The sequence below is a fragment of the Prionailurus bengalensis genome, chromosome B3, assembly GCF_016509475.1.
Source record: "Prionailurus bengalensis isolate Pbe53 chromosome B3, Fcat_Pben_1.1_paternal_pri, whole genome shotgun sequence".
NCBI classification, from domain to species: Eukaryota; Metazoa; Chordata; class Mammalia; order Carnivora; family Felidae; genus Prionailurus; species Prionailurus bengalensis.
The window spans coordinates 144,901,639-144,913,322 of NC_057355.1; the positions used below are offsets into that span (position 1 = coordinate 144,901,639).

Below are 11,684 nucleotides of genomic sequence, written 5' to 3' on the forward strand. Positions count from 1 at the left end.
CTTTTGGTAAGCAATTCTCCGCCTCTGAGTGTAGGCGACCTTCCGGGATCGCTATTCCCAGCCTGCCTGAGAATTTAGCCATGTGATACCTATTGCTGGAACTGGGCTGGGGACGCGCTAAATAACTGTCAGTTGATACCTGTTCCTTGCCGTCTCATCCTGCGCTTGATCATCTGCTATCTAGTCTGGAACACAGAGGTTCATTTGTAAGTTTCTCTTTTTAATTCAGCAAGCGTTTATTGAGCCCAGGGTACTGTTGCAGGCTTTGGGATTATAAAGGAGGGCAGTGTGGACAGGGTCCCTGACTTCCTGACACTTATATTGCAGTGTAAAGTTGAAGGAATGAATATGTGAATAAACTCTGTGCAAATAGGGTGACTTGATAACCGAAAGGTGACTAGCCCTCCGGAAACTCACAGTGCGCTAAAAATAACAACTGTGTGTACCGGTGTAGCGCTTTATGAAGCTCATTGTCATGTATTTGCTTTTTTCATCCCCACAACTACTCCCTTAGGTCAGGTATTCCTATGTTTTCCAATTACTTTTTGAAATTGAAGAAGTAAAACGTGTCCTTTGGGGGGGGGGGAACCAAAATACAGAAATATATCAAGTAAAATTTGAAATAATCCCTTCCAAGCATTTATATCCTTCTCACTCCCCATCCTCCCCAGAAGTAACCACTGGCAACAGTTGAGTGGCATCTTTTGGGAATTTCTGTGCATGAATTTGGACAGACTTTCCCCACAATTGAAAATCATGGGTATCCTTCTATAATTTGCTTTTATTTCCCCCACTTAATAAACCGTAGTCATCTTTTAATGTTAGGACATGGAGAGCTCCCCTGTGCTTTTTTAACTGATGCACAATATTCCACAGTATGGATATACTCTCATTTTTTAACCATTTCCCTATTTATGTTTCTTATTTTTACTATTACGAACAATACTTCAGAAAATACCCTTGTGTGTATCTTTGAGCACACATATGCCTGTTTCTGTTGGAGTTGATAGGTCATAAGGCATCGATAATTTAATTGTGGACTGATGTGAAATAATTCTCCAAAAATACTGTGCCAACACAGAAAGATCTATACCTGAATTCCCTCCCCCGCCCCCCACACTTGCATGGACACAGGATGTCTACAAAGATTAAGAAGCCATTCATCTCTTCCCCTTTGCTACCATCGCTGGAACGGCGGCCTGCCGACTGCAACCAAAATGAAGTTCAATCCGTTCGTGACTTCTGACCGGAGCAAGAACCATACCCGGCATTTCAGTGCACCTTCCCACATTCGCAGGAAATTTATGTCTTCCCCTCTTTCCAAAGAGCTGAGACAGAAGTACTACCTTGGATCCATGCCCATCCGGAAGGATGATGAAGTACAGGTTGGGTGAGGACACGACAAAGGTCGGCAAATTGGCAAAGTCGTCCAGGCTTACAGGAAGAAATTCACGTCATCTACACTGAACGAGTACAGCGAGAGAAGGCAAATGGCACGACTGTCCACGTGGGCATCCACCCAGCGAGGTGGTCATCACTAGACTGAAACTGGACAAAGACCCAAAAATACCCTTGAATGCAAAGCCACGTCTCACCAAGTTGGAAAGGAAAGGGGCAGATATAAGGAAGAAACAATGAAAAAGACACAGGAACAAAGTAATCTTATATACGACATTTAATAAAAACTGTTATGGGGGCGCCTGGGTGGCTCAGTCGGTTAAGCCTCCGACTTTGGCTGAGGTCATGATCTCACAGTTTGTGCGTTCAAGCCCTGCATCGGGCTCTGTGCTGACAGCTCAGAGCCTGGAGCCTGCTTCGGATTCTGTGTCCCCCTCTCTCTCTGCCCCTCCCCAACTTGTGCTCTCTCTCTGTCTCTCAAGAATAAATGTTAAAAACAAAAACAAAAACACACACTGTTACAATAGAAAAAAAAAAAAAGAAGCCACTCAGGAAAAGATCAATACATAACAATGTGCAATTTTTAACTTCTGTATGGTTCCCAATCCTTTTCTGCTGTCCTCCCCTGAGGACATAATCTCTTCTCCATTGGCTGGCAGCTTTCTCCTCTCTAAGCCACTGCACATGAGCCCCGAATGCTTCCACTGTTGGCCTAGGCCACTTTCACCTGCCCCCTGCCCTCTGGATCCCACCTCAGCAGGGGGCAAACCACCTGCCCGGGTGCACTCTACCCTCAATATTCTCTTCCTCCCCGCCCCGCAAGACACCTCAGTTTCCTGCACACCCCTGCTCCTTTTTCTTTTTTTTTTTTTTTAATGTTTTTATTTATTTTTGGGACAGAGAGAGACAGAGCATGAACGGGGGAGGGGCAGAGAGAGAGGGAGACACAGAATCGGAAACAGGCTCCAGGCTCTGAGCCATCAGCCCAGAGCCTGACGCGGGGCTCGAACTCACGGACCGCAAGATCGTGACCTGGCTGAAGTCGGACGCTTAACCGACTGCGCCACCCAGGCGCCCCTCCCTGCTCCTTTTTCTACCCACCTTACCTTTCGCGGGTTCCAGCCTCCTTCCAGCCCTAGGCTGACCAAGTCTCTACAGGTGCCTGTCATTTGTAAGATAAATCCACATTTCTCACCCCATACACAATCTCCCCCCACCTGAAATCTTCAGGCCCACACCTTTGCCCATCCTATCTTCCTTTCACATCTTTGGGCCTGAAATCATTTTGGTTTAGAAAGTTATTTCTTCTTCCTCAAATAACGTTTTAAATATACTTGACATGTATTTAATTAACAAAATTATAATTTACATTAATATATTATTATTAGCCCCATCTTTCAAACACTGCTGCAGTGATCAACCCTGTAAATACATAATTTCCTATATGTCCATGTGTACCCAGAGGAGAAAGTCCTAAAGTGGAGCTTTGGGGTCAAGGGCATCTACTCTGAAATCTTTAACTTCTTTTTTTTTTTTTAATTTTTTTTTTAACGTTTATTTATTTTTGAGACAGAGAGAGACAGAGCATGAACGGGGGAGGGTCAGAGAGAGAGGGAGACACAGAATCAGAAGCAGGCTCCAGGCTCTGAGCCATCAGCCCAGAGCCCGACGCGGGGCTCGAACTCACGGACCGTGAGATCGTGACCTGAGCTGAAGTCGGACGCTTAACCGACTGAGCCACCCAGGCGCCCCTTTAACTTCTTTTTAAAAAGCCGAGTCAAGTTCACATGACATAGAATTAACCGCTTTAAGGTGCGACATTTAGTACACTCACGGTGTTGTGCAACCATCACCTCTATCTAGTTCGGAAATAGCCTCATCACCCCAGAAGGAAGCCCTGCTCCCGTTAAGCAGCCACATGATGCTAAGTGAAAGAAGCCACACACTAAAAGCCACGTGTGTATTGTATGATTCCATTTATCGGAAACGTCCAGAATAGGCAAAGCCCGTAGAGACAGAAAGTAGATTAGTGGTTGCCCGAGGGCTGGGGGAGGGAGAGGGGAAGGACTGCTCATGGAGACAGGGTTTCTTTCTGTGGTGATGACAATGTTCTGGAGTTCGACTGTGGTGATGGTTGCACAACGTTGTAATAATTACTGAATTGTACATATTAAATGGTTAAGAATGATAGGTGGGGGCACCTGGGTGCTTCAGTCAGTTGAGCATCGGACTCTTGATCTCAGGTCAGCTCGTGATCTCACGGTTTGTGGGGCTGAGCCTCACCTTGGGCTCTGTGCTGATGTCGAGGGGATTCTCGATTCTGCTTGGGATTCTCTGTGTCCGCCCCTCCCCTGCTCATGCTCTCTCTGTCTCTCTCAAATAAATACACTTTAAAAAAAGAATGGTATGTGAATTTTATCTCAAAATAAATTGAAAAAACCACGAAGGGTGCTTTTTGCTGGTGCTGCTGTTAATGGTGCTATCTTTGTTAGCTCTGAAAACCCACATCTAATTCCTGTAGGCACTGGGATTTGATCTCTCCCTGTCTCCTTGTGGCCTTTCCCTTTATCTTGGGACTTTGTCACATTTATCTTTCTGTCTCTTTCATACGCTTCTTTTTTTTCTTTTTAATGTTTATTTTTTTCAGAGAGAGAAGGTGCAAGCAGGGGAGGGGCAGAGAGAGGGAGGCACAGAATCCGAGGTGGGCTCCAGGCTTTGAGCTGTCAGCACAGAACCCGACGAAAGGCTTGAACCCACAGCCTGGGAGATCATGACCTGAGCCAAAGGCAGACACTTAAGCAGCTGAGCCACCCAGGCGCCCCTCTTTTCGTATGCTTCTTCTGCCCCTTAGGTTCTAAGCTCCTTGGGCCGCCCACCTTTTATCTTCCCCGCAGGCAAAGGATGTTACCGGATAGTCACTGAGTTCCTGTTAAATAGATGAACAGGTGAATGCATTTTGGCAGGTGAGCCCCAGCCCTATTGTTTCTGATTGCCATGGCCGCGGGATCTTCTGCTCATTTTCATCATGGACAAGTGGCTCCGGGTAGTGACACTGTAAAGACCAGTGTGCTTACCCAGGCACGCAGGGGCGGCTGGACTTCAACCCTCACCAGCTGGTCCAGCCCACCACCCTGGCATGCAGCCTGCACCTGGTGTGTGAACGCCCGGGAGAGGAGGGAAAGGGCCTCCAGAATGAAAGATCAAAGGACACAAATGGGGTACCTTAGCAGGAAGTTTACAGAAGGGGGACTTGTGAAAGGTTTTGCCTAGAGCAGTGGTTCTTAAGCTTTAGCGGCACCCAAAATCACCTGCCTTCGGGTGATTGTGATTTGTTGAACCCAGGTTGCCACGCCCCGCTCCCAAAATTTCTCGCCTGTAATTCTGGGGTGGGGCTCAATAATTTGCATCTCTAACAGGATCCCAGGTGATGCTGCTGCTGCACCAGTGACCATAGTTTGAGAACCACTGGCCTAGATAATTCCTCGCTCTTTTTAAATTCTAAACAGACTAGGAAACGCTACTTCAAAAAAAGCAATTGCTGTGGACCCATGTCTCCCTATTGAAACATTCTCAAACACCACACCTGGGCGTCGGTCTTCTTGGTTTATGTCTGTGTGGCCTGGTCACCTGCTTCCCTGGACCACTCGTGCCCTAAATGACAAGGAGAAGAATTGACCGCTAAGAAACAATGGGTCACGAGCCCTTCACCTGTCCAGCACACAGAGACAGCAGCCAGGCTCTACGACATACTCAAAGGATGCTTGCAAAATGGAACCACCCTGTACCTTAGAGCTCCACCTTGGAAACTGCTCGAACACTACCTAATGACAGCCACTGGAGCTTTTTGGTTCATTCTAAAACTGTTCCTTGCACAGTTCAGCCCGTATCCTGGCATTAGCTTTTCCCTATTTTCCAATGTCAAGAGATTCAGCCATGAGGCTGTGTTTAAAAGTTATGTGCCCTGGGGCGCCTGGCGGGCTCAGTCGGTTAAGCGTCTGACTATGGCTCAGGTCATGATCTCCCGGTTTGTGGGTTTGAGCCCCACATCAGGCTCTGTGTTGACAGCTCAGAGCCTGAAGCCTGCTTCGGATAATGTGTCTCCCTCTCTCTGCCACCCCCCCACACCCGGTGTCTCTCTCTCTCTCTCTCTTTCTTTCTCTCTCAAAAATAAACATTAAAAATTAAAAAAAAATTTTAATAAAAGATATGTGTTCTTCTGCTGAGCATCTTAATAAGTGTTCCAACCAGGAAATAGGCAGAAGTTAGAAAAATTAGAGATGATGGAAATGTCCAATGTGTTAACACTGGTAAGGTGGGCAGATGCAAATCCACCTGAAGATATTAGAAATTAGATTCATTTTAGAAAATAATAAATATATCTCAGAGGAAACGAAGCTAACAGGGATATGAAATAAAGAGCACAAGAATATTGGCCACTCAAATTAACACGAAGAATGGTAACTAACCAAGCACCATAAATAAGGTCACGGTGTAATGTGTGATGTGAACACAAAAATAGATAAACTTCCGACTCAGAGAGTCTATGCACATCTCTGAGAAGAAGGCATTTGGAACACCAGATATCTTATAAAGCTTAAGAAGAGGTTTCCTAAGAGGAGAACGGAAAGAAGTAAAATTCAGCCCTTAAAGTCATAGAGAGGAAAATCACACCAGGGAACCCCAGTCCAATCACTGGACCACCGTTTTCTCATTTCTGTAGCATGGGGTTAAAAGTACCCGCTCCAAAGGGCGGTTGTGCAGATGAAGTCAGATGTCTGTGACACTATACAATACTGCTTGATTTTTGCCCACATGCTCAGTAAATGTTGACTAATCAAAAGGCATCATCCACTGTCACCTACTGTCACTCCTTTTCTGACAAGGGCGAGCCTGATTTTCAATGATTGTTGAACATCCAGGACAAACTTTAACCGTTGATGGGGAGGAATTAAGCAGGTAGCCTGATGAGGTTGTAGAAACCCAGGTGGCCTGTTGGTGGAGACCCAGAGAGACCTTTGCCAAAGTCACCCACTCGCCAGTGGCCATCCTGGGCTCAGACCCAGATCTGTAACTTCCAACTCCCTGTGCTTCTACAGCTCCCTTGCATCTAAAAGAGACCTTTTTTAAAGCTTTGCAATTAATGTACATGCTTTAAGAAAGGACATTTTTAAAAAGTCTCTGGAACCAACTAATTTGTTGTAGCAAATTAGAAGCAACATCTGAAAAATCCTTATGTTTGTCTATTTTTCCTTTGTGTTGTCTAACAGTTTTGACATAGTACATATTGTACAATGAAGCATTTTATTCCTGCCTCCCCACCCCGCCCCTGCTTGCTTGCTTTCTTTTTTTCCAGAATTGATTGGCAAGAATTCAGCTTCAACATTCAAAGTGTTTTGCTCTGTCCTTGTCTGTGTGCTCCAGGGCTCCAAGTCAAAATAAAAACTATAAAAAGAAGGTTGGAAGACAGTTCAAGGAAATTGTTCAGGAAATAGACAAGAGACCTAGGCCTGGACCAAAGAAAAGAGAAGAAAGTTAGAGATTCAACCCCGAAGTTTTGACCTCTGAAGAATGGTGTTCCAGAAAAAGGTAAGAGGAAATTATCAAATCTCCCTTGGAAACATTCTTCCTCTGAAATGTTGCCAAGAATGGAAGGGCATGGGGCACCTGGGTGGCTCAGTCGGTTGGGCAGCCGACTTCAGCTCAGGTCATGACCTCACAGTCTGTGAGTTCAAGCCCCGTGTCGGGCTCTGTGCTGACAGCTCGGAGCCTGGAGCCTGCTTCGGATTCTGTCTCCCTCTCTCTCTGCCCCTCCCCCACTCGTGCTCTCTCTCTCTCTCTCTCTCTCTCTCTCTCAAATAATAAACATTTTAAAAAAAAGAATGGAAGGGCATGTTTCTGAATCAAAAGGTCTAACAGAATGAACTTAACACACAATGAATTTAACGTTAATTCAACAAATTGACCTTGCACCAGGCACTCTTCCGGGAACTTGAGATCCACGAATGTGGTGATGGAGGCCAAGATCAGAGTGTGGTTTCCACGAGCAAAAGAACACCGAAGATTGCTAACAAACCACCAGAAGCTGGGAGAGAGAGGAGAGAGAGGCACGGAACAGATTCTTCCTCAGAGCCCTTGGAAGGAACCAACACTGAGGACACCTTGGTCTTGGACTTCTGGCTTCCAGAACTTGAGAGAATACGTTTCTCTTAAGTCATCCAGTTTGTGTTTTATTGATGCAACCCTGGGAAACGAATACAGTATGTCTTTATGTTCATACCGAAGTTTCCAATTTATAAACAATGACGAATTTTACCAGTTGGGTTTAAAGCAAATGGACTATTTAGAATCCAAGCTGCATGCACAAAAGCACCCCTCAGACACTGAAAAACCTGAATAATAACCCAGCATCACCTGGTGCTGGTCATGTATGAGTCTGCATTTTCCTAACTCAAAGAATCAAAACTAGGACCTGTTTGTCTTGCAGGAACTGTAAGATGGAGTCCGAATTGGCAGGAGACATCCAGAGTCCGCACACACCCGGGGTAGGAGGCGCGCTGGCGGCCAGGTGCTCAGCGGACGCCTAGGTCTCGGGTGCCCCCTACCGTCTGCGTTCAGTCACTGCGTCTCCCCCACCGTGGGCACGCCGGCTCCCTCTGCCCCGGGGGTATTGGAGCCCTCCCTCTCAGGAAACGAGCCCTCAATTCTGCCTGGCTTGTGTCAGGGCTAGACCTCTAAGGGATGATCTGTCAACTTCGACAAACCTGGATCGACCATCTACTATGTGCCAGTCACTTCTAGGTGCTGCAGGTGCAAAATACAAGTTGCTGCCCTCCTGCAGTCACGAAATTAAGAAAGCTCCGGACGAAATATGAAGCAGGAAAAAGCAGGGAATTCTGAATGAGGGTTGCGATTTTAAACAGGGGGGTCAGGGAAGCCTCGCTGAATATGTGACATTTACGCATAGACATGAGGACACGAGGGAGAGAGCCTTGGCAGTGTCTGGGGGAAGAGGGTCCAGGAAGAGGGAACAGAAGTGTAGAAGCCCCAGGGCAGGAGCGTGGCCTGGTGAGCAAGATCCAGGAAGGAGGGTGATGGGGCTGTGTCAGGGGGCACCGGGAAGGGGAGCAGGTTAGGTCGGGGTCTTTCGGATGGGTGTTATTCTGCGTGTGGGGTTGCCACGTAGGCACAGGATGGGCAGTTAAAGGTGAACTTAAGGTGTTTATGGAGATAAACAACTACATATTGTCTGGGACATACACTAAATTATTTAGGGCTGCTAAATCTGGCAGCCCGAGCAGGGCTGAGCCAGGAGGGGAGGGTTTGAACAGAGAAAGTACTTGATCTGATATGTTTTAAAATGTGATTTTGCAATTAGCTCATTCATTCATCTGACTCCTATTTATTATTATTATTTAAGTATAATCTACCCCGCATGCAGGGCTCAAGCTCATGACCCCAAGATCAAGAGTCACATGCCCTCCTGACTGAGCCAGCCAGGCGCCCCTGACTCCTATTAATTACACTCCTATTATTCCAGAGAGTGTGCTAGGCGCGGGACATTCAGCGACAAGCAAAATGGACAGGGTTGCAGACACTTCACTTTGCCCGGAGCGCTCTACCTGTTTGGGCCTATGCTTGCCCATCCTTGGCCTTCAGAATGCAGTCAAGTTTCCCAGTCTTCAAAAACCTGCCCCAAACTTCCACCCCCGGCACTGTTTACCTACACTCAGCGTGATGCCTAAGTGTCTCCACCCATACTAACTTAGCACCTGTCTTTGCTAAACTGTGGGCTTGGTGAGGACAGGATCAGGTCTGCTTGGCTCACAGCTGATTCCCTGTGGTTAGGGCACTGCCAGGCTTAATGAGTAGGTGTTGACTAAACCTGACTCAACACCTCCCTTTTAATAACATCTGTTCTGTTAAGATCAGCTAGACTGGGCTTCCGCTGTTTGCAAGAAGGGACGTTGATGATAATCCGCCTTTTTTTTTTTTTTTTTTTTTTGAGTAATCGGACCAGAGGGACAATGTGAAAAGCTGGGGCTCCCTTCTCCTATTCCCAGAGCACAGGAGGTCAGGGACTCAGAGACCAAAAAGCGCCCCGGGGGACAGTATCTTTTCAGACACTAACCCTTTGGAGTGGGTACTACCGGTTGCCCACCCAGCAACTGCTTCATGATTTAATCATGTGCTAGTTAACAAGAGAGGGCAAAATGAAGACATTTGCCAGACATCGAAAAAAGGGCGGGGGGCGTGGGGGGGGAACAATGGCGTATCCACCTAAGGAAACATTTAAAAATGGCATTTGCAATTGCTTAGGGGTATGATAATGATAGAATATTAAGTACAAAAAAGTAAGATAAAAGATCATATTCTTTTTTAACAAGGTCGAACTGAATGCCAAATATATACTTTTAAATAAGCCAGTGCAGTGAAAAAGGATTGTCAGGAACGATACCGACCAACGCTGCCGTTGTTTTGGGGCGGTGGGGATTCGGTGGTTCTTTTGTTCTCTGTCTGGTTTTCTGCATTCTCTAAGCTTTATTTAGCCACACCAAAGCTCTTGATACACGAAGTTTCCACGCCGGAAGGATTCTCGAGATACATAAAAAAAGCATTGAGTTGCAGTGTTTGAAAATCCTACCCCTGAGCCAAGCATCCCATGTATAATTTGCATTCCCCCCGTGAAAACCTTCGATTCGTGGTAAGGAGCCACTTTATTCTCTTTAAAGAGGCTCTGTGTTTTCTTCTGGCCAATAGGGATGACAGCGGGAATGACGACAGTTGCAGAGAGAGTTGAAGGCTCGAAGTCCGCCGGCGGCCCCGCGCAGGCGTAGAAACCTCATAGATTTGACGGAGGCGCCCAAACGCCAAGTGGCCGGTTAGCTCAGTTGGTTAGAGCGTGGTGCTAATAACGCCAAGGTCGCGGGTTCGATCCCCGTACGGGCCACAAAGAGGAGCTTTTTCTCCGCTTCCCCCCCCTTTTCTTTTTTACTTCATTTTATTTATTGTTATTATTATTTTTTGTTTGTTTAAACATGGCTTTCCAGGGCTGTGAGCGAAGAGCCGCAGAATCGTTCTGGATTCGGCACCGAAGTTGGCTCAGGCAGCCACTGGGGAGAAAGGGGCAGGATCCCGCGCAAGTTCGTCCCTCCAAGTCCCCGCCCGCTGTGCGCACCAGCAGCTGTCCTTGGTTTGTTTGTTTGTTTGTTTGTTTGTTTAGGATGCTCTCAGATGCCGCTGCCAGTTGTTTCCTAATGCAGAGCTTCTGAGGACTGTCGGTGGAGTCCCCGATTTTCATGGAGTTCTTAGAATTGAAAATCGGGGTCTGGACTTAATTCATTCCACAAATGCTTAGGGAGCGCCTTCCTACTGCAGGTCCTTCACCATTCTAGAAGCAGAACAGTAGAAGACACAATCCCCAACCCCCATGGAGCCAATGACCAGCCAACACCTGTCATGTCTTTAGTGAGACACAGTTGTGGAAGCATCTGGAAACCTTCTCTTGCTACTTTCTTCCTTTTCAGAGAGCTCTTAGGCTCCATATTTTTTCCTCTTGGTTCTGCCATTTGCAGCCAGAAGGCAACCGGGTGAATTTCTCACTTGTGGTTCAAGTCTCCGCGAGTATTCAGGCATGTGTGGTTTAACACAAAAGCCAGTTATTTTAGGGCTAATGCCATCTTATATCAGGGTCTAGTAGGAGCTCTAGCCATGTTTGAAAAGTATCCAATGAGAACATCTGCTAAACATTCACTCTTTTTCTCACATATGTGTTTAAGCTCTGGTATAACTCAGTAACAGCTCAAGTCCGTAGACCAGAGTCATAAAGCCCTTGGCAAGTGCTCAGTGTGTAGTGAAACCACTCATTAAATGCCAGCGATGGGACCCTTGTTCTTCCAAAGAGGAAGGAGAACCTGGGGCTCTTGACACTGAGTATAGACCGTTTGGACGTCACACCTTGGATATCTGTGTTGGGTACCTTGTTAGATGCAGGGACCTGGCAGAAGAGGAGCCAGCTGAGATTGCTGTCCTCAGAGCAGCACACTGTCCCAAACAAGGCTGGAAGGGGTCCAGAATACACCTGTGTGGCATAAAAATTATTTTGAGCAGGAGGCATTTGAACTGAAAAGTCTTATCTGCCTAAAAGTAGAGCCTTCCCAAAAAATTCAGAAGGATTCATTTGTCATAAATTCCCTTCCCTGGGACCGATCAGGAAAGGTGGATTCTTGTCACAGGAGAGCAGTTGGAATCACACCCATACAGGCATTGTCACAAAGCTGTCATATCTC

The 11,684-nt window shown here is 46.7% G+C and overlaps 1 long non-coding RNA gene, 1 other non-coding gene and 1 pseudogene across 2 annotated transcripts; all 3 read left to right on the forward strand.

Moving 5' to 3' along the window:
• The first annotated feature begins 5 nt into the window (after window positions 1-5).
• LOC122469565 lies at window positions 6-7,813 on the forward strand. The gene is made up of 3 exons (XR_006293533.1): window positions 6-206; window positions 6,820-6,984; window positions 7,372-7,813. It is a non-coding gene; the product is annotated as an uncharacterized LOC122469565 (long non-coding RNA).
• On the forward strand, window positions 877-1,689 carry LOC122469564 (annotated as a pseudogene).
• A 2,458-nt stretch (window positions 7,814-10,271) lies between the features above and the next one.
• Window positions 10,272-10,345, forward strand: TRNAI-AAU. Its single transcript has one exon. It is a non-coding gene; the product is annotated as a tRNA-Ile (tRNA).
• The last annotated feature ends 1,339 nt before the right edge of the window (window positions 10,346-11,684 follow it).